Below are 23,921 nucleotides of genomic sequence, written 5' to 3'. Positions count from 1 at the left end.
AATTTTCACAGCAACCATATGCAGTAGGCACTATCACTATCCCATTTTATAAAAGAGGAGACTGAGAGACATACATAAGTGTCTTGTCCAAGGTCACACACTTAGCAAGTTGCAAAGCCAGATTCATACCCCGACAGTCTTCTCTTAACCCTCCCCCTATTGTCTAACAAGAATAAACTGCCTGACCATCTGCTCACAGACCTCATAAAACTCTGGAAACAGCAATATTCAAAATGCAGGGCAAACCTGAAAGGAAGGCTGTGTAGAACTTCCAAACCTGTGCATTACAAGCTTAACTGGTCTTTTTGTACATAGATTTTATCAGTCTATTGGCAGATTCCTCTTGGCACACAAGCAGACACCTCTATTTATCCATAGCTGCTAAGTCACTTCAGTCATGTCCAACTCTGTGTGACCCCATAGACAGCAGCCCACCAGGCTCCCCCATCCCTGGGATTCTCCAGGCAAGAACACTGGAGTGGGTTGCCATTGCCTTCTCCAATGCATGAAAGTGAAAAGTGAAAGTGAAGTCGCTCAGTCGTATATGACTCTTAGACCCCATGGACTGCAGCCTACCAGGCCCCTCCGTCCGTGGGATTTTCCAGGCAAGAGTACTGGAGTGGGGTGCCATTATTTTCTATGTAATATGACATGAAAATAGTTCTGGTAATTTTAGTTCTGGTAATAGTAGTTCTGGTAATATGACATGAAAATAGAATTTCTGGTTTTCTTTGATGTTGCTCAGCTGCTCAGTCATGTCCGCCTCTTTGCAGTCCCATGGACTGCAGCATGCTAGGCTTCCCTGTCCTTTACTATCTCCCAGATTTTGCTTGAACTCATGTCCATTGAGTCAATAATACTATCCAACCATCTCATCCTCTGTTGTCCCCTTCTCCTCCTGCCTTCAATCTTTCCCAGCATCAAGGTCTTTTCCAATGAGTCGGCTCTTGCATCAGGTGGCCAAAAGCTTCAGCTTCTGCATCACTTTCCAATGAATATTCAAAGCTGGTTTTCTCTGCTTATAGAAATTCTGAGTATACCATCAAAGCCCATTGCTTAGTTTTCAAGTTTATTGTTTGGTCACTGTATTTGTAAATATTAATATTTCATGAATTTTATTCTTCTTAAAGGCCTTGCACAGAACAAGAGAAGAGCTAACAAAAAGAGGGAAGCTAGATGTATGAGAGAGAAGAATAAAAGATCAGATTCACTATAGGAAGTGAGGGACAAGGGGGTTCAAATGGAGGCATTACTTTGGATTAATGTATTATTTGACTTCAAAATTCATATTCAACAAATATTTACTGATCACCTACTATTTACTGGGCCCTTTTCAGACTCAGAACAAAACAGTGACTATTATAGAATGAATCCCAATCCTCATGAAGCTTAGAGTATAGCAAGAAATATGGACATGAAACCCATCATTACAAGTGTGATAAATGTTATGAAAGGAGAAACATATTTCTGGAGCTCCTTGCCTAAATCCTTTTTTCTACTTTAAGCATCTGTGAGCCCCAGGGTTTTCTCCTGTGTCCTTTTACAGTTTCACTCAAAACCTCTCTTAGGAATCTCACCTAAATCCAAAGTCACTCAGCCAGTATAGACTGTTTTTCAAACATGCATCTTTTGCTCTCTTTCTCTCCCAAGATTTAGACTGACAGCTGCCTGTTCTAACTTGACCCACTAAGGTCTGGTTGGCATTTCAGACTCAACTTGGCTGAAAATGAGCTCATTTTCCCCTCAAAATCTGTTTCTCCTAACATGTTGTACCTGATGTTAGTGACTGGCAATGTGCTCCACCCATTTCCCAAGTGAAAAGTCTAGACGTTTTTGAAGAACCCCCAGCTTCTTCAGCTCCCATCTCTGATGACTGCATAGTTCTATCAATTGGATGTTTCCTCTTTCTCAGTGTCTTATTTCAGGCCACCATAACTTTTTGCCCGTATTACAGCTTTTACATTTTGTGTTAAATTATACAGGCAACTGGTAGAGTTTTTCATTTACTTATGTGTTTTTAGTTTTATTGCTTTTGATAAGAGACTCAACTTTATTCTTCCTACTTCTTGAAATTTATTAAAGGTTTCTTTGTGGTGTAATGTATAGTTAATTTTTGACAATGTCCTACTAGCGTTGAAAAATACATTCTTTGGTTTTTATAAAGTTTGATACTTGTCAATAGAGTAACAATTATGTTACCTTAGTAATTTATGTTATTTAGATCACTCCTATTTATACTTACCTTTTTTGTCCACTTAATCCTCTATGGACAGAGAGAGGGGCAAAATACAATTTTGACTATTAATAATTATCCTGTTGTGCTTATATCGATTGTATTTTGTACATGGGTGTCCATGCTTATTGGGCATCCCAGAAGGCTCAGTGGTAAAGAATCCTCCTGCCAATGCAGGAGATGCAAGAGACGCAGGTTCTATCCTGGGATCAGGAAGATCCCCTGGAAAAGGAAATGGCAGCCCACTCCAGTGTTGTTTCCTGGGGAATCCCATGGACAGAGGAGCCTGGCGGGTTACAGTCCATGGGGTCACAAAGAGTCAGACACGACTGAGTGAGCACACATGCGTGTCAATACTTATTCAGTTTCCTTGTGATTCAAGTTGTTTCTGTGATTTCTTTCTGTCTTTTTCTTCTCTCCAGCCAAAAAGCTCAGCCTCTGCAAGACCGCTTACCATGCAGAATCCAGCTCTTTGACTCTGCTTCACCAGTAGATCATTCCTGGGAGAGTAGCATGTTTGTGTGATTTCTCCTTCTTCCCTATTTTTTTTTTTCTGGGTCCAGAGAAAGTCCTTCTGCCAGTCCATGCACACACCTGCCATCGTTATAAATAAGGTCTCGTTAGTGCTCCCCCTTAGGGAGTATCACCTGTTTTTGGAGGATATCGCTATGTGGCCTTGTTAGAGGTACAGCTGGACATGTCTTTCCCCTGGAGAGCCCCTCATCGTCACATTCACTGCATCTGGGAGCCTTTGTCTTATACCATGGTCAAAGTTATATACAGTTTTGTTGAAATGGTGTTTGCGTTTCTATTTCTTTTTGTGGTTCAGGAGCAATTTTTGAAAGGAGAAACAAGTAGCATCTTTATTAATATTTCATTATGTAAAACGCCCAAATACCATTGTTATTAGGCTGGCTTCTGAATCTGCAGACTTGTCCTTCTCCCATTCAACCTCAAAATGGCTTTCAGAGTATGCTTTCTCATTGAGATATCTGATAGGGCATGTTTTTGCCTAAGACCCTTCAGTGACTCTCTACCACCTGCAAGTTACAATTCAAACTCCTTAGCATGACACAGGATGTTCTTTATGATCTGACTCTTGTCAAAAATCTTTAAGCCTAATTTCCTCCCTTCACAACACACACATCATACTGAACTGTTTGCAGTTTTTCCAATTTCTTTGCCTTTGTATATTCTATTTGCTTGGCCAGGAATGGAAGCTTATACTCAGACCCAGCTGAAGCATTTCATTCCTTGGTTTCTGTCTCATTGTGAGATCTCATGTACAAGCCTTGATTGCGTACTCTGATAGCATCCAAATGTCCAAATGCCAGTTTACTTCTTTATTTCATTTTTACTATGTACCATGTCTTATTAAGTCTTGGATATAGAGTAGTGAGCAAAATAGACAAAAGTCCTGCCCTCAGGTTCTGTAAGATGATAATATATTGCGAGTGTTAGATTATCATTTTCTTCATTAGCATGTTAAATCCTTGAGTGCAGGTTTACGTTTTTAATCTTTTTGTCCAAAGTTCATGGACTAAAGAAGATGCTCAACAGATGTTTATCAAATGAACAAAAAATTAAGAGGGAGCCCAAGTTGTTTGCAGTAGTCCAGATGAGAGGATATCGGTTCCTAATTTCAAAGCAAGGAAAAAGTGTGCACATTTTTACACTTCTGACATGTAAGCATTGAGTTTTGGTGATGGAGGGGCTTTTAGCATGATCAAGGTTTCTAGATTGGACTACTAATGGAGGGAACATGGTAGGGCAAACAAGTCAGGAGTTGATTTTAGTTTTGGACTCTGCAGCATATTCGTAACTTTTAGCTGAAGCTGAATCATGAGAGTGAACATGTTGCATTCCAAAAGGGTGCTAGACCATATGCCCAAACTTTAAAGATATGTAAAAGATTCAGAAAGTGAAAGCAGGATTTTTATGGGGGAAGGATTTTTTTGGGGAAGAGCTGTAATATAAAGTTCCCCTCCTTGCTCCTCTCTCTACCTAGCATTGTAGTTGGGGATGGGAGCTACTTCTAAACTAAATACACAGTGAGAGGGGCTTCACTGGGACCACATGGAGAGCTTCCGTAAGTGCCCAGAAAATGGGGAACTTAGGGTTGCAGTGATTGACATGATCTTGAGAAAGTTGGAATAGCTCATACCCGCCAGCCAACCATTTGGGCACTGCATTTCCCTCTGATGGAGGGTCAGAGGTATTCCAGGGATGGTAACATGTGTAACCTTTGGTAGGAAAAGGCAGCCTTGGGTGTTTTGGAAAGAAATCCTGACCAAGAGAGCAGGCTCTTGGGCTAATGGCTTCCTAGTAAGAGGCTGTAGAGACTGAAGCCAAGGATGTCTGGGGCAGCCACGTGAAGGACAGGCATTGCCTGTTATTACAAGAGTGCGGTTTGCAAGACCTAACAGAAGTGTTGGAAGAAGTCAGCAAAGTACACATGAGAGAAAGAGTCCACTGTGAGCATCTGCCAGGTCCAGGGGGTAACGAGATACCTCTTACAGTGACAGAGGTCATTGTATTTCCTATCCCTCTAACCCCTGCTGGACATACTCCGCTGGGAAAGGACGAAAAAGGCCCTGTTTTTCTAGGGCAAGTGACAGATGTATAGCCGTTCCCAGCTGGGGAAGAGGAATAGTTTCAGAGATCGAGTTTGGAGTCCTGAGTTCGATTGGTCTGAGATTCTTAATTTCTGAATCTTGATCATGTGATCTAAAAAATCTTGAAGACTTGAAGCTCCCATCAGAGACAGGGTAAGGGCTATCACCACCCACAGAGAAGGTGACAAGGGATGCCAACATAAAGCTGTCACAGGGTCATACCCCAGGAGTGCTCCTTGGTTAATGTACATTTAGGAACCTTTTAGCTTACAGAGGGTAGTTTAAATAATAGCATGGGATTGCTAGCAATGGGTTGTTGGATAAGGTAATGAGGGTCTACCTCAGAATCCCGAGGGTTACCAATATTAATAAGGAGGTGGAGGGAGAGGAATGTAGCGAGTAAGCAGACATTGCCACAGAGGTGGAAAGAGCTAAAAAGAGAGTTATGTTAATATCATGGAAATATGAAATCTGGAAGATACAGGTTCTAAGGAGCCTGAAGTTTATTCAGTTATAAATAATTGATGCTTATTTAATTACTAATACAAGTTAGGTACGAAGTAGATATTTATTTATAAAGAGAAAGTAAGTACCAAGACTCTTTGCGACCCCATGGACTGCAGCCTACCAGGGTCCTCTGTCCATGGGATTTTCCAGGCAAGAGTACTGGAGTGGGTTGCCATTGCCTTCTCTGCTCTCTAGCTGAGAAGGAAATAGTTCAGTCTTTCCTTTAAGATGGTTAATAAAACCTCAGTTTTTATTTTCAATGATTTATCATTGATTTAGAGATTTTTATTATGAATTTCAGTTTATTATTATTCGTAATGGCAAATACATTTTTAGAATTATTAAATTTGGGAGGAATTCTTTCATATGTAAAGTTTATTTCACATGTGAAGACGAATATATCAGGGCATTTAAAGTATTCCTATGTACCTGCTGTGGCAATTTCAAAACATGGGCACAAGTTCTTTATCTCATCTCCCATTTAGAGGTAGAGTTATATGTTCCTTCCTTTTGAATCGGGGCAGGCTTTTGTATCTGTTTTATTCAATAGTGTACAGTGAAAATGAAGCTATGTCACTTCTGCCACTGGGTCAAAAAAGGTCATGCACTTCCCTGCTTGATTACAGGGAATACTTGATATTAGAGTCCTATTCCCCAGTGTTAGGAATCTGATTACGCAGAAGGCTCTGTGCTCTGGGGAAACTCACAAGACATGTGGTGAAGCGGTGCATGAGCTCTTCAACACTCTCAGATGAGTCCTGCTTTGAAATCATCCCATCTCAGGTAGACATACAATAAAGGAGCCTACAGATAATTCTAGCCCCTGCCATTTGAATCTTTCTATCTGAGCTCCCATGTATGGTGAAACAGAGAGCAGATATCCTTGCTGTGCCAGTTCATGGTCCTAATCCACATTAAAAAAACTCTTTTCTACTAGTAAGTTTTAAGATGATTTGTTACACAACAATGAATAACATGAAGAAATACCAATCTTAAACTGCTTGAATTGACATACATTTACCAGTTGGTTGTCAAAGTTTTCCTCATTGTAGTGGCATATTATTTTATGTTATTTTCCTTGAAATTAAGTTTTCCTGTTAAATTAGCAGGAAATTAAAAAAAAAAAGAATACAGATGTGATTGAACAAGGACATTTCAGACTGGGGTAAGAACGTGAGCAAAGATGTGGCCTAGCAAAGATAGGGGATGAATTTGGATAGACAGTAGTGAACGCACAGGATGGCAGTGGGTGATAAAACTGGAAAATTGTGTTGAGGCCTGGAAAAGATGAGGAAAAGATGAGGGAAAAGGTATCACGTTTTAGCATGTGTCTGAGAATAGACTGTCAGATTCTGATGAGAAACAGGGAAAACTAAGTTAAAGAATAAGGGACCTGAAGATGGATCACAAAGGAATTGAAAGGTAATATTCTGTTTGGTTAAGATTAATATTAGAGTCAGATAATCTTTGGTTTAAATCCTATCCCTACCATTTACTAGTCTATGAAATCGGCATCAGTAACTAATTATACCTTAAACTGATTGCCAACCACAAAAATACATCCTTCTAAACCTAAACAAAATATGTTTCCAACTGAATTTCTCATTAGCTGGATCTCCAAAATGTTTGGTTATTCAGATGCCACCTAATATGAGGGGGATCTTTTGGAGGGGGAGTCAGTGTGGCTAGAGACAGTAATCTTAACTGAGGTTAAATAGCTCACTTTTTTGAGTAGGAAAACATACAATCATGTGAAAACCGTACTAGGGCTCCTCCCAGCGTGCTGCTACTCTGTAGTGTGGAGGGCCTTGAAGCTTATTCTTTGCTATCTCTGTGATCAGTCTACTTCTGCTAATAGAGGTGTGTGTTTTTAGAACTAGATGGTCTGAGACTTATGAAGGGGGTCTAGTAGAATGAATGGAGAAGGCAATGGCACCCCGCTCCAGTAATCTTGCCTGGAAAATCCCATGGATGGAGGAGCATGGTGGGCTGCAGTCCATGGGGTTGCTAAGAGTCGGACACGACTGAGCAACTTCACTTTCACTTTTCACTTTCATGCTCTGGAGAAGGAAATGGCAACCCACTCCAGTGTTCTTGCCTGGAGAATCCCAGAGATGGGGGAGCCTGGTGGGCTGCCGTCTATGGGGTCGCACAGAGTTGGACATGACTGAAGTGACTTAGCAGCAGTAGAATGAAGACTGAAAACCGGTCATTGACTTTAGCAATTAAAAGTCCACTACTGAAATGTGAAAGTGGTTTCCATGAAAAGTAGTTGGGGTGTGAGCAAGGAAATCATTTTGGTGAAGATCTAAAAGTGAAGAGTTTTGTTGGATGAAATCCTGGAAATATCCTTCTGGACCTGGGGTTTAATTTTTTTCCTGGTTGAAGTCCCAGATAAGAAGTTCTCCTTAGATGGTCCTCTAAGTAGCAATAAGTTAGCAAAGCTTCTAGACTTAAAATTGTAACCAAATTTTCAGTTGTTATGATTGTGTAAGTATTCATTTAAATTTTGAACAAAGGAGAGTGAACCAACAGAGCACATCTACAGCTAATAGGAACCAGAAAGGAAGCTCTTTGTCCTTCTCAGCAGCTGTTGTTATTCAGTCGCTCAGTCGTATCTGACTCTTTGCGACCCTATGGACTATAGCACACCATGCTTTTCTGCCCTTTGCCATCTCTTGGAATTTACTCAAACTCATGTCCATTGAGTCGGTGATGCCATCCAACCATCTCATCCTCTGTCATCCCCTTCTCCTCCTGCCTTCAATCTTTCCCAGCATCAGGGTCTTTTCAAATGAGTCAGCTCTTTACAACAGGTGGCCAAAGTATTGGAGCTTCAGCATCAGTCCTTCCAATGAATATTCAGGACTGATTTCCTTTAGGGTTAATTGGTTTGAGCTCCTTGCAGTCCAAGGGACTCTCAAGAGTCTTGTTCAGCACCACAGTTCAAAGGCATCGGTTCTTCGGCACTCAGCCTTCTTTATTGTCCAACTCTCCCATCCGTACATGACTGCTGGAAAATCATAGCTTTGACTATATGGACCTTTGTTGGCAAAGTAATGTCTCTGCTTTTTAATACATTGTCTAGGTTTGTCATTGTTTCTTTTCCAAGGAGCAAGTGTCTTTTAATTTCATGGCTACTGTCACCCTCCACAGTGGTTTTGGAGCCCAAGAAAATAAAGTCTGTCACTGTTTACATTGTTTCCCCGTATATTTGCCATGAAGTGATGGGGCCGGATGCCATGATCTTCGTTTTTTGAATGTAGAGTTTTAAGCCAGTTTTTTCACTCTTCTGTTTCACTTTCATCAGGAGGCTCTTTAGTTCCTCTTCACTTTCTGCCATAAGGGTGGTGTCTTCTGCATATCTAAGGTTATTGACAATTCTCCTGGCAATCTTGATTCCAGCAGCTAATGCTGCAGTAACAGTCACTGCTGCTGCCCCTTCTGGGTGTGTGATGGAAGGGTCTGCTTTTGTCTGAATAGACACTAGGGGACCTCCAGAAGTCCTAGGCTCCTCCCCCTTACCCCTAGTAACATTCCTTGTTGTGAAGTCAATTTTGTCTGATATTAGTAGAGCTACTGTAGTTTTCTTATGAGTACCATCAGCATTTTATATCCTTTTCCATCCTTTAATTTTTTTCTAGAATGGTTGTATTTTTATGTTTATAGCGGGTTTCTAGGAGATAGCATACAGCCAAGTCTTTCTATTTTATCCAGTCTGACCATCTTTTTGTCTTTTAATTAGAAGGTTTAAGATTATTTAAATTTAATGTAATTATTAATATAATTTGGTTTAAGTTATCCACCTTGCTATTTGTTTTCTATATATCTCATCTCCATATGTTCTTTATTACTTCCCTCTTTTGATTTTTGATTTTCCATATTTTTAATACTCTGTTTTAATTCCCATTTTCATATTAACTGTATCTTGATTTATTTTAAAGCAGTTTCTCTCAGATTTATAATAGACATCTTTAACTTACTAGTTTTCCTTCAAAAATACTAAATCAATTTATATATTATGCAGGAAGTTTATAACTGTATATAGGCATATCTCATTTTATTTCCCCTTGCTTCATTGTACTTTGTAGATAATGCCTGTATTTATTAAAGCAAATTGATGGTTTCTGATAGCCCTGCTTCAAGCAAGTATATTGGTGCAATTTTCCAATAGCATTTGCTTGCTTTGTGTCTCTGTACCACGTTTTGGTAATTCTCAGACTTTTCAAACTTCTTCATTAGTATATTTGTTATGGTGTGACTAATGATCTTTGATGTTATTATTGCAAGATAATTACAACTCCCTGAAGGCTCAGATGATGGTTAGCATTTTTTTAACACTAGAGTATTTTAAAGTATGTGCATTCTCTTTTGCAGACATAATGGTTTTGCACACATAACATACTACAATATAGTGAAAACATAATTTTATATGCATTAGGAAATTAAAAAATTCATGTGACTCACTTTATTGCAGTATCTGCTTTATTGCAATAGTCTGGGACTGAACCTGCAGTATCTCCAAGTATTTTATTTCCCTTCCTATCTTTTGTGCTACTATTCTAATAGTTTTATTTCCATATATCTTATAAACAACACAGTACATTATTTTTTCCTTAAATAATCATTTTAACTTTTAAGGAAATTTTTTAAAATGAGAAATGTCTTTTTATACTTACATATTTATCATTTCTGGCATCCTTCATTCACCTACACAGACATGAGTTTCTATCTGATATCATCTTCCTATTGCCTGAAAAACTTCCTTTAACAATTACTTGCAGTGAGAGTTCTCTAGTAAGAAGTTCTCTCAAATGACTTTGCTGAGTATAGGACTCTAGGTTGAATCTACCACCTGCCCTGGCTCTGCACTTTAAAGATGCCCTTCTATTGTCTTCTAGCTTGCTTAGTTTGCAACAAGAATTCTGTAATTATTTTCATTTTTGATTCTCTGTATGTAATACGCCCCTTTCCCCCTCTGCTACTTTAAGATTGTCTCTTTATGTCTGCTTTTCAACAATTTGATCATGTGGCTTGATGGTTTTATTTGTGCTTATCCTGTTTAGGAGTTGTTGAGTTCTAGAAATTTTGCGTTTCTAGATTTCATTAAATTAGAAAATAGTGTATAGCCATTCATCTTTCATCTATTCCACCCCTCTCCTACTTTGTTGTGTAATTGTGTTTCCGGATGTACATAGATTAGAACAGTTGATATTGTTGTTCAGGAAACTAACTTTGGCTTTCCCCACTACCTTCCTTTTCTAGTCTTTCTTCCTCTGTGGATTTCACTTGGATAGTTTCTATTGTTTCTTCTTCAAGTTTATTCATCTTTTGTTCATCTGTGTCTATTTTTTTTGTTTGTTTTAGATACTGTACTTTTTATATCTAGAAGTTCTATTCATGTTTCATTTGTTTGCATATTGTAGCCATAATTTCTTTTAAATCTTTGAAAGTATTGAAACTAGCCATTTTAACTGTGTTTGCTAATTCTGTCATCTCTTTCATGTCGCTTATGTTTCTGTTGATTTTTTTCATATGTCTAGAAGTTCTTTTTCCATGTCTAAAAATGTTTTTCTTTGGATGCCAGACATTGTGGAGTCTTGTTGTTGACTGCTTAATTTTCTTGTGACCTTTAAATATTTTTTTATTGAACTATAGATTAATAGTGTTAATTTCTTTTATGTAGCAGTGATTCAGTTATATATATATATCGCTATATATATATTCACATTCTTTTACATTATGGTTTATCACGGGATATTGAATATAGTTCCCTGTGTTATGCAATATAACCCTGTTGTTTATGCATACTATGTATAAATTTGCCTCTGCTAATCTCAAACTTCCAATCCTTCCCTCCCCCACCCTCCTTCTCCCTTGACAACCACAGGTCTGTTCTCTGTGAGTCTAGAGTCTATTTTTATTTTGTAGATATGTTGATTTGTGTCATATTTTAGATTCCACATATGTGATATCATATGGTGTTTGTCTTTATCTTTCTGACTTTGCTTATGATAATCTCTAGGTCCATCCCTGCTGCTGCATATGGCATTATTTCATTTTTTGACTGTTAAGTAGTATTCTATTGTGTATATATACTGCATCTTCTTTATTCATTCACCTGTTGATGGACATTTGGGTTGTTTCCATGTTTTGACTATTGTAAATAATACTGCTATGAATATTGGGGTGCATTCATGTTTTCAAATTATAGTTTTGTCTGGACATATGCCTAGGAGTGGGATTGCTGGATCATATGGCAGCTCTATTTTTAGTTTTTTGAGGAAGCGCCACGCTAGTCTCCATAGTGGCTGCACCAGTTTACATTCCTATCAAGGACATAAGACGATTCCCTTTTCTCCTCACCCTCTCCAGCATTTGTTATATTTAGGCATTTTAATGATGACCATTCTGTGGTCTTTAAATACTGTTGGACTTTGTTCTGGCTGACAGGATACCTGTGGATTCTGTTGATTCCTTCAAGGGTTGCTTTTAAAGTCTTTAGGGCAAGTATGAAGTAGACTTTATTCTGTGGCTAGTTAAGCCCTTCTATTGAGGTGTAATCTTTGGGATGTCTACTCAATTCCCATGTATGTAATGAGGTCTCTTCACTCTGAATTGTGGAATTCTTCATGATGACCATCAGTCTGGTAGGCACCAAAATGTGTTTCTCAGTCAAAGTCTTAGGGAACTCTTAATTAGATTTCTAGAACTTTAAAATTTCTCTATTCTATCCTCTACATTTTAGATATTTTAGCTTCTCTGAACTCTGATTTGTCTCCTTAATTCAGCAAGACTCTCATGCCTTGTTTGCATTCTGCCATCCTAGTCTATGGTCTGAAAATTGTCCCCAGTCAAAATACGGAAAATTGTAAGATCACCTCCTTTGTTTCCCTTTTCTAAGGAATCAGAATCCTACATTGTCATCCTTGTTTGAAAACAGTTGTTTCACTATTTTGTCTAACTTTTTAGTTATTTATGATGAAGGTGTAATAATTCTTAACCCTATTACTCCCTAAAGACTATAATGGAGGAGGATGCAGTGATTTTATCAAATGTTTAAAAGTGGTAGCAATTTGTGAAAGTAAAGTAAAATATAGGATTGAAAGTGAAGTCACTCAGTCATGTCTGACTCTTTGTGACCCCATGGACTGTAGCCTACTGGGCTCTCCCATCCATGAGATTTTCTGGGCAAGGGTACTGGAGTGGGTTGCCGTTTCCTTCTCCAGAGGATCTTCCCGACCCAGGGATTGAACCCAGGTCTCCCGCATTGCAGGCAGATGCTTTACCCTCTGAGCCACTAGGGAAGCCCTAAGCTATATACATTGAATGACCTGATCTTATAAATGTATACCCAGTGATTAAAATAAAATTATTCAAAAAGAAATGATGATATTCTATGATATAATGTAATTATACTATTAAATTCCTCCTAATAGGGCCGGAATCTATATAATTTTTAATATAGCATTTGTGCACAGACTTGTTTCTTCCTAATAGTACTGAATTTCTGGCAAGTGATTGAACAAAACAAGGACATTAAGAACATTTATTTTTTAGACATTTTATTTTTTAAAAGAACCAGCAAAATTATAACAGTAAAAAAAAAAACAAACAGATTGCATGGCATTTCCTTACATTTAGTACTCTGTGTGTGTAATCATATGAGTTTGCAGGCTTTTCAGGATCCTTTCTGTAATTAGGGGTTGTAAATGCCTTAATCTGATATTTAAAAACAGTAGATGATAAATCCAACCATGAGTTTTTAGTATTAAATATTTTACTCCTTATAGTCTCATGGAAAATTTGAATATTAAAGGTAAAAATTACTCATATTTTTATGCTATTATAGTCCACTGCCTTGTCATTATTGATCTTTTCAGATATTTTTAACAACATCTAGCATTATTTAATGACCAGTTAATTGGGATCTTGTGTTTCCAGCTATACTTTCTTCCTTCAGCAAATATGGCTTTCTAACTCAGGGCATATACTTTTGTTTTATGGGCCTGAACAAGCCCATAGACATAATATTTCAACTTGTGCATGGTTGGCACATATAGTGTTTTTTCCACCCCCAAAGCAATTCTGACTTGTAACAGTGTTTTAGAGCTGCCCACTTTATGTGGAGCATCATTTCTCCACGTTGTCATTCTCATAATAGCTCCCCATTCTAGCCGTTAATGTTCACTTTTTTCATCCAGGAGGTATATTTGTGGCCTTAGGCCTGTCCCCTTCATGCCTTTAAGATATGTGCATGATCCCTGGTCTAGAGTAAGAGAGAGAGCTAGATGGAGAATGAGACCATTAAAAGGACTGAAAAGTAGTCCTTTCCTAGGTTTACACATGGTTCCTGTTTCATCTCAGATTATGGATTTAATATTCTTAATTCTTAAAGAAGAAGAATGAAGCAGTTGTATTTGTCTGAACTTAGTACTTATTTCTCCAAGAGACTGGAACTGAATAAGGGAACAGATAGACCTGCATTCTTCAACTCATGGAAGAATTAATAAAAAAGGAAGTTAGTAAAAGGCATCTTTCTATGGGAAAAGAGGCTGGAGGGTAGAGAAGACCTATTTTCTTTTTCTCTTCCATCAGTTGGGGGCAAAAACTTGCTGTTCCCTTAAACTTTAAATTAAGTTTAAATTTAAGTTCTTGCCTTGGTCATGGCAAGACATTTACCTAGAGAAAAATCTGTTAGTACCATAGCTAGTGATTCAATATGCACAGAAATTACTATAGAGAACATAGGTTCCCTTTTAATGAATATACATGGGCAATAGGTAAAAGCAAAGTATGTGAAATGATATACAGTATTTTATTTTACATTTACCTCAGAATAAGAGGAAACTAGGAAGGCTCAGAAAAATTTTGTTCTTAGATTGCTCATTTCTTTCTCCATTAATTTGTATTTCCTTTGAGCGAAGTGGATAACTTTGCATTATGAAACATATTGTGTTTGCAGAAGCGGTACTGTATGTTGGCCCATCTGGTGGGGGAACTTGTTCCCTTTTGTACAAAACCTTGCCTGTGTCTTATGACATCATTCCTTATAAAGGTAGAGATAGATTATTGTGCACATATAACATAATGAATTTATATGAGATATAGTGACTGTCCCATGAGTGAGGGAACAAGACATAATTTGGAGTTGGAGCCTAGAGTGATTTATGAAGGTCATTGTCTTACAAGTTCAGATGCTTTCCATATGGCGTTGGAGAAACCCCCTTATGTACTGTATGTATAAAACATATGTAGCAAATTAGTTTCACTTACATTTTTTCCCCTAAATATGTTTTGGTTTAAAAATGACAGTGTCTTTTGTTTATCTGTAAAATGCTGTATCTTTTTTTTTTTTCTAAGAGAGGGATTATTTGTTAATAAGAAATGAGAGTTTTTAAACGAGGCTGACAGAATCAAGTGTGAGCCCCTTTGACACTGGGCCTTACTGTGGCTTGGGTGCCAAAGTTTCCCATCTCATTGGATTTATGGCTTAACTTCTGTATCACGCTTAACTTGAGTGTGCTCAGCAATGTGACCTTGTCTGGGAAGAGGAAAAATGGATGGTTCATTTTCCAGCTGTAGTGTATTATATTTCCATCTAATTGCATTTTCAAATAGATGTGAAGATGCAACTACTTCCACTTAAAAGGAAATTGCTCTACTTAAAGAAACATGGAGAATGGATTAGGAATAATAATCAGAATAGAAAGTATTTTATACCTAAAAGAATAAGCTTTTGTTTGACCTAAGCAGCAATCCTATTGATGGATTTGGTTTTTCTTTTTCTTTTTTTTTGTCTCATTGTTTTAGTTGTGAAGATTTAAAGGGTGCATGCCCTCAGACTCTTGTCCAGTTTTTTCTAAACCTTTAGGAGTTGTCTGATTTTATAACCTTTCACCCACTAAAATCTATAGTCTACATATTCCTTTTTAATATTAAAAAACATGAGTGCTTTTCCAAATTTCATATTTTATTTGAAAAAAATTGTAATGCAATTTGAAAATCTGGAAACTCACTGGGTTGTGACAAAAACAAGACTGGAAATCATTGGAGCTTTAACCTCAAAGCAAGAGACTACCTAAACATTTTTGTTGGAGAAAAGTTTCTTATTAAACACATGTCTGGCTAGATGTGTATATGTAGTTGGTCTGTATCTCACTTACGGTATCCATAAAAACTGAAATATTCAGCTAGGATTATAGACTATTCACAGTTGTACAGTTTCTAAATCACATGTTACAGTAGTATAATAATTGCTTCTTGGTTTACAAATACTGATAAGTGTGCTTGGAAAATATTCTTAGAAGATAAAAATAAAATCTAGGAATATATGGCTTTCTTTTTAGTTGGACCAGAGCAAAGTACCTAGAAAATCATTAACCAGGATGAGGGAGATATTAGGATATGAACAGAGTTTTTTAGCTTTTGACCTCCAGATTTAACTCAAAATGAACAGGTATTTGTGTAAGCATATATATATTTGTATATGCAATAATACATTCAAATTCAGCAATAATATAATTTATCATTAAGGGATTAAAATACATCAGTAGTTCATCTTGGCAGAATGTCTACAAGCTCCCATCCAGTGCCACCAAAGCCTGATAACTGTATCTTAATTTCTATGCAACAGTTGGTGTCTGTGCACCAGAATGTGTGAGCTATCCGCTTATCTTTGGAGGAAGAAAGAATTGCTCCAGTGAAGTTTTAAGAGCTGCTTTGACAACTAGCTTCATAGATAATACTTTTCCTGTAGATAAAGAAGGGGTACTGGTCTATGCAACTGTCAATTTAGCTCTTTCAGAATCACCACGATCATTTGCTATAATGAAAATTTCCCTCCATGTAGGTGGGCACATTTTGATCTCAGTGTAAATCTTCCTCTGTCTTCATTCTTCTCACAGACAGCGCATGCAGTTGTGCACGCTGTTTCCTCAGCAAAGGCGTGTGCAGCTACCGTAGTGTGATTTGGGTGTGAGGATGTTGCACAGTAGCAGGTCCTCTGGATGTCTTTCTCCTTGTTCTCCGTGTTATAGTTGTGTGTGCCGCATTCCTTAACAGATTTCCATGGGATCCTGGTTGGCTTTGGAGACTGAGGAAAGAAGATAGAACTCAGTGAAGCCTGAACATCTGTTAGAGTCATGAATGGCTTCGGGGATGAGCTCATCAGCAGGTAGGTCAACTAACTACTCAACCCAGCTATCATCAGCCAGATTCACTACTGTTGCCCCGTTGAGAATCCCTAATGTGTCCCAGGGGACATGAGATTAGCTAGTCATCCGAAGAGCTAATTTCCTCCTGTCTTGCGGTGGGGGTGGGGTTGAGAATGTGGAAGAAAAGGGAACGTGAAAAGCCATTGCTGGAGATGTATTTGAGTAACGCACACCATGACGTGTAAAAGAAAACAAACTAAGTAGGGATCAACAAGCCTTCACTCTGGTTTGTCCTCCAGAGACAAGACTCACTACATCTTGAAGGAGGATGTTAACCTAGATTCTATTTCTATCTTTGAACACTATTTCTCAACCTAGGCTCACAGAGAATCCTAGTGGCCCACTCAACATAGTGGGCCCACTCAACATGGTTTATCACTAAAAGGGGTGATAAATTACTTTTCTCTAATTCACAAATAAACAAAAAAGGGACAAAAGGAAAATACATGAAACAAACTGACATCATGCCTGGCATCTTCTTAATACTACTGTTTTACTCCATAAATTTAGTCCTAATTATTTCTAATTAGGTCTACATTTGTTAAACTCTACTGTTTGGTAGGCAGAGCACTAGGTTGGAAATATGTACAGGAATCATACACATATCCTGTCTTTAATCATCTTCTAGTTCAGTGGAACAAACAGCACAGATAATTTCATTTTGTTGGGGAGCAGTAGCAGATGAACCAGAAACAAATAACTACGAATTGAACAGTTTTCAAATTAGATTTTCTTGAATGTTTTTGAAGATGCGATGATTTATATACATGTAGTGTAAACTATATTTTCCATCAATTAAGTGTTTTCCTAATTTTTGTGATGGCAGTAAATGATGGTATGGGGGAGGTGTACCAGCTGTAAAACTCTGCTCAGGAGCAGAGTGAATTTCTGAGTTTCACCTTCTTCATCTGCATTACTAGGGTGATAATGCTTTCTTTGCAGGATTGTTGAGGAAGAAACTGCATGTAAAGTGCCAGCACTTGCTTGCAGATGTAGAAATCTTCTTTGCTACATCTCAAGTGAGTGTTATTATATTAACACTTTTGGATAGCCTAGTGATGAGGAATAAATTTTCTGGTGACCAAATAGTAATGATTAGAAATAAGGAGGGACTCAAATGCCAGTAATTATAGGTTGAGCTATAATGTGGGGCCGTATTATTGCTAGGGAACTTCTCAACTCTCAACTTTCAACCTAAAAGTTCTCAAACCTGTGGTGATTGATATATCACTATTTTATCCTCCTTATGATTACTTCCTCTGTGTATTGTCTCGTGATATTACGGAATGAGTTAGAAAGTGCTATAGGGGTCATCTTCTGCTGCTTCCTCCATTTTGGAATTGAGAATGGGCGGCCCCAGTCTTTCTGTTCATTAGTGATAGGCCTAGGAGAACTCACGTGTGTTGAGATCACAGATCTTTTCTCTGTCCCACCTGGCCTCCTAACTGTGCTTTCTGCAGGTGACTTCCTGGTCATTCGTGTGCACACACTTTTCTGCAGTCTCCCTGGTGCCTTACACATCGGGCTTCTGGGTGACATTGATAATATTACTCTGGTTGGTTACTCTATATTTCCTTTCCCCAGAACTTATTTTCTTTATTTTTCAAATCAGTGTCAAATATTTGACAGATGTTTTCCAAAGTGGCCTTTTATTGCTTACTTAGAGTGAAAATATTAATGCTTGAAGCAAAACTGTGTTCATGTTTTCAGTAGACTCATTCCCCCACTCTCCTGCCCTTAACAGCTGGCTTTGTTTCTTCCAGTCCTCGACTTTTAAAAGCATGTTCCTTTGCACTTGTTTTGTGTTAATATGTTTCAGAAATGTTCATTAAGTGGATCAATTTTTCCACCCCTTTCAACACTAGAAAACAAAACAAGTTGAATCATGTCAAAAACAAATAGTCCACAGGGATGAAATAAGTATCATGGTCTTTCTGGATATAATTTAAAATTTTGAGGCCATATCATTTTGTGAATTCTGTAGAGACTAGTTAAATACCACTAGGGAGGAAAAGTTTGTTATATAGAAAAGCAAATACATTTTTTTTTATAGCTTTGAATCCCTGAGCTTTGAAGAATTTATTATGAAAGTGACCCAGTGATACATAGACTGGAATTTTTATACTATGTTGTCAGGTTATGAATAAAATACCCTGTTATATTTTATAAGACAAAAGCATTTTAAGATTTATTGCTTTTAAAATACATAATAAGCTTTATACCAATATATGATATGGATTCCCTCACAACATATATTGTTGCTATATAATTAAACATATTTTGGTGTGTAGGATGTTTGTAACCTCAGTATTAAAAAATACTTCATTGCCCAGATATGGCTGCTCATTAAGCATTTCTTGAGGGACAAAGAATTGTCTAGAAATTGCCTCAGAAATCACATGAGGATTTTGGATCAAGATGGAGAAGTGAGAGGATGTGGGGCCCACAGACCTGTCAAAAATACACCTACATGAGGATCAATTCTTATTGAAAACTAACTGGTGGAGGGACTCCTGTACAACCAAGGCTGTAAGAAAGATACTTATATGATCGGCTCGGAAGGAGGGAAAATCAATCAGATTAGGATGTCTGCCCCTGAGGGGACTCAGAAGAAAGGGAGAATATGTGGGCAGACACCAGCCCTGGGGAGTGACTGATTTAAGCTGCAGATGGGATGCCCCAATCCCAAGGTCCTACCCGGAGAAGACACACCCTTGGGAGGACTGCTGAGATCAGCAGAGGGGCTGTGGGAAGCTTGGACTGCACTTGTGAGGTGCACGTGTGCGATGGCTTGCACAAAAAGTAGGACAGAGAGGGGTCTGCCCTGGTGGCTGGTGGGTTTCCCACGACTGTCTCTCCCTAGCCGCAGCTGAGCCAAGGCTCTGGCCCCGCTCCCTCTGTGTCACAGCATGGACCTGGATCTGAGAAAACCGTAACAGGGGCGAAGATGACCACGGGGCGCAGGGACCATCTGGTCCTGAACGGAAAGCCTGCTAAGGCCCCCATTGTTTCATCACACCTCACCTCTGGGGCAAGAGTCGAGCGTGGAGAGAGGGTAAAGCACACCTTTCCTGGTGGCTCAGATGATAAAGAATCTGCCTGCAGTGCAGGAGACACAGCTTTGATCCCTGGATTGGGCAGATCCCCTGGAGAAGGGGAGAAAGAAATGGCAATCCACTCCAGTACTGTCTGGGAAATCCCTTGGAGAGAGGAGCCTGGAGGGCTGTAGTCCACGGGGTCACAATGAGTCACTTTGTGTATTAGGGCTTCCCTTGTGGTTCAGTTGGGAAAGAATCTGCCTGCCATGCAGGAGACCTGGGTCGGGAAGATCCCCTGGAGAAGGGAATGGCAACCCACTGCAATATTCTTTGGAGAATTCCATGGACAGGGAATCCTGGTGGGCTACAGTCCATGGGGTTTCAAAGAGTTAGACACCACTAAGCAACTAACACGACAACAGCAAAGAGAAGGGAGCCAGCTTGGGCTGATGCTTGGGGCTTTTTGTTCCAGCAACTTAGGATCAGACCCTACCCCCAACCGGACTGTGGCAGCCACTGAGCAGAGAGGATGTCCTGCCATATCAGGTGCCAGCTTTTGCTTCACTCTATCCAGGCGGTAGCTGCCAGTATATCTAAAGAAAGACTTAATTTCAATCAACATCAAATCCAGCTCTCCCACCAAAGGCCTGGGCACACACAGTCTGTACTGGGATGCTCCCGCATAAAGTTGCCTGTTCAAGGATGCAGTAGGTTTCACCTGAAATTCATAAAGTTAAACAAAATGAAAAGGCAAAGGAACTACTCTGAATTGAAAGAACAAGAAAAAATAGGAAAAAAAAAAACAATTTACCAGATAAAGAATTCAAAGCATCAGTAATAAAATGATAACTGAATTAGGCAAAAGAGTTGATGTACACGGTAAACTCTTTAATAAGGAATTAGAAAATATAAAAAAGACCCAATAAGAAGGAATTCAGTAGCTGAAATAACACAATAGAAGGAATGAATAGCAGACCAGTTCTACAGAAGAATTCATATGTGATCTGGGAGACAGAATAATAGAAATCACACAGTTGAAATAGACAGACAAAAACAAAACATTAGCAACATACAAGCTCTCTGATATAACATTAAAATTGCCAGTGTTTGCATTATAGAGGTTCCAGAAGGAGGAGAGAGAGAAAGGTATTAAAAACATATTTGAAAAAAAAAAAAAAAAACATATTTGAAGAAATGATGGCTGAAAATTTCCCAAACCTAAAGAAGGAAATAAATATCCAGATACAGGAAGCACAGAGGAACCCAAAGAGACCCACACTGTGACATATCATAATTAAAATGACCAAAGCTAAGATAAACAGACTTTTAAAGGTAGCAAGAGAAGAGCAAAGAGTCATGTACAAGGGAATCCCCGTAAAGCCATCAGCTGATTTCTCTGCAGAAACCTTGCAGGCCAGAGAGAGTGACATAATAGGATCAAAGTGTACTTTGCTTAGGATGTGATTAGATGGTGTGATTTAACAAGAGGAACAAGGGCTAGAACATAGGATCTGCATTTTATCCTGGGCTGTGTGGTTTGGTGGAATGGCCTAACCTCCTTGAATCTTGATTCTCATCTCTAAGATGGGGATAATACCATCACCTTCCTCACAGAGTGGCTGAACGGATCAGGTGAAATAATGTGAGTCCTGTATAGTCTCTGCCATACTAAGATGATGTTGTTCAGTCATAAAGTCGTGTCTGACTCTTTGTGACCCCATGGACTGCAGCACACCAGGCTTCCCTGTCCTTCACTGTCTCCTGGAGTTTGATCAAACTCATGTCCATTGAGTCAATGATGCCATCCAGCCATCTCATCCTCTGTCACCCCCTTCTCCTCCTGCCTTCAGTCTTTCCCAACATCAGGGTCTTTTCCAATGAGTCAACTCTTCACATCAGGGGGCCAGATTATTGGAGCTTCAGCATCAGTCCTTCTAATAAATATTCAGAGTTGATTTTCTTTAGGATTGACTGGTTTGATCTCCTAGCAGTCCAAGGGACTCTCAAAAGTCTTCTCCAACACCACAGTTTGAAAACATCAATTCTTCGGTGCTACAAAGATGTAAGCCTCTATTATCACTGGTAGTACAGAATTGGCAGACTTGGCTTCTTCCTTAAGTTTTTTATGTTGTTTTTGTTTACCTTAGCATTCTGTCTGCTCTGTTGTTGCTATAGTGGCTGCTTTAGTTGGAAGAGCTGAGTTCCTTTATGGTGTCTTCTTTGTCTTAGTTCTTCGTAACCTTTCCTTCATGTTAATTGAGGATATCCTTGAAATAGGTCCTTAGCCTCTGAGTTGAAAAGTTTTTCCAAGGGCCCACTCTTTTAGTCAATTAAAGACAGCTGTAGTGATGTCCTCCACAGTCTTCCATTTCACATAGAATGGAGCCCAGACTACCTTCTGTGGCCCACAAGATCCCTGCATGATTTCCCTGGCCTCTGCTGGCTGTTCAGGTCATCTTCTACCACTTTCCCTCTTGATCTTTTTGCTATGGACATGCTGGCTTTTCTATTCCTCCAGTAAGCCTAATGCATTCCTGTGTAGTGCATTGGCATGAATGGTTTCTTCTGTTCAGATATCTGTCTTCTGTTCTTCCTCCCCTTCAGATTTTCTCATCACTTCTCATATAGATTTTCTCAATAACTTCTTGTTATTCTGGTCTCAGCTCAAATGACCCTATTCTCAACCATTTTCAAGCCTCAAAGAAGGCTAAAATGGTCCCTTCCCTGACTCTCTGTCACATGACTTGCTTTGTCAGTACTTAAAAATCTTCTTTTCATTTATCTGTTCACTTATGTGGTTTTCCCACCATTCACTAGAACGTAAGCTTCATCATGAGGGCAGGGACCTTTCTTGTATTGTTCGAAGCTAGATATCCAAGCATCTTAGAAGAATTTCTACTGTGATGTAGCACTTCATAATTCTTGCAGAATGGGTGAATTAATGAATAGCAGTATCTCCATTAAAAAAGAAAATAATATTAAAGTTTAAACCAGCTTGCAAGTAAACGACTCAATGCAATTATGCTTATTTCCCTTTTGTGAAACCATTTTATTTTTAACTCAGCATTTCGGTCAAAGGTTGTCTTCAGTTCAGTTCAGTCGATCTGTGGTGTCCAACTCTTTGTGACCCCATGGACTGCAGTAAACCAGGCTTCCCTGTCCATCACCAACTCCCAGAGTTTACTCAAACTCATGTCCATAGAGTCAGCAATGCCATCCAACCATCTCATCCTCTGTCGTCCCCTTTTCCTACTGCCCTCAATCTTTCCCAGCATCAGGGTCTTTTCAGATGAGTCAGCTCTTCACATCAGGTGGCCAAAGTATTGAAGTTTCAGCTTCAGCATCAGTCCTTCCAATGAACAGCCAGGACTGATCTCCTTTAGGATGGACTGGTTGGATCTTGCAGTCCAGGGGACTCTCAAGAGTCTTCTTCAACACCACAGTTCAAAAGCATCAATTCTTTAGTGCTCAGCTTTCTTTATAGTCCAACTCTCACATCCATACATGACTACTGGAAAAACTATAGTCTTGACTAGATGGACTTTTGTTGGCAAAGTAATGTCTCTGCTTGTTAATATGCTATCTAGGTTGGTCATAACTTTTCTTCCAAGGATCAAGGGTCTTTTAATTTCATGGCTGCAGTCACCATCTGCAGTGATTTTGGAGCCCCCCCAAATAAAGTCTGCCACTGTCTCCCCATCTATTTACCATGAAGTGATGGGACCAGATGCCGTGATCTTAGTTTTCTGAATGTTGAGCTTTAAGCCAACTTCTCCCCTCTCCTCTTTCACTTTCATCAAGAGGCTCTTTAGTTCTTCTTCACTTTCTGCCATAAGGGTGGTGTCATCTGCATATCTGAGGTTATTGATATTTCTCCCTGCAATCTTCATTCCAGCTGTGCTTCATCCAGCCCAGCATTTCTCATGATGTACTCTGCATATGAGTTAAATAAGCACAGTGACAATATATAGCCTTGACATACTCCTTTTCCTATTTGGAACCAGTCTGTTGTTCCATGTCCAGTTCTAACTGTTGCTTCTTGACCTGCATACAGGTTTCTCAAGAGGCAGGTCAGGTGGTCTGGTATTCCCATCTCTTTCAGAGTTTTCCACAGTTTATTGTAATCCACACAGTCAACGACTTTGGCGTAGTCAATAAAGCAGAAATAGATGTTTGTCTGGAACTCTGTTGCTTTCTTGATGATCCAGCGGATGATGGCAATTTGATCTCTGTTTCCTCTGCCTTTTCTAAAACCAGCTTGAACAACTGGAAGTTCATGGTTCACATATTATTGAGGCCTGGCTTGGAGAAT

This window comes from Cervus canadensis, chromosome 19, assembly GCF_019320065.1.
Source record: "Cervus canadensis isolate Bull #8, Minnesota chromosome 19, ASM1932006v1, whole genome shotgun sequence".
In the NCBI taxonomy this organism is placed as follows: domain Eukaryota; kingdom Metazoa; phylum Chordata; class Mammalia; order Artiodactyla; family Cervidae; genus Cervus; species Cervus canadensis.
The sequence above is the reverse complement of the archived record's forward strand: the minus strand, read 5'-3'. Positions refer to the sequence as shown.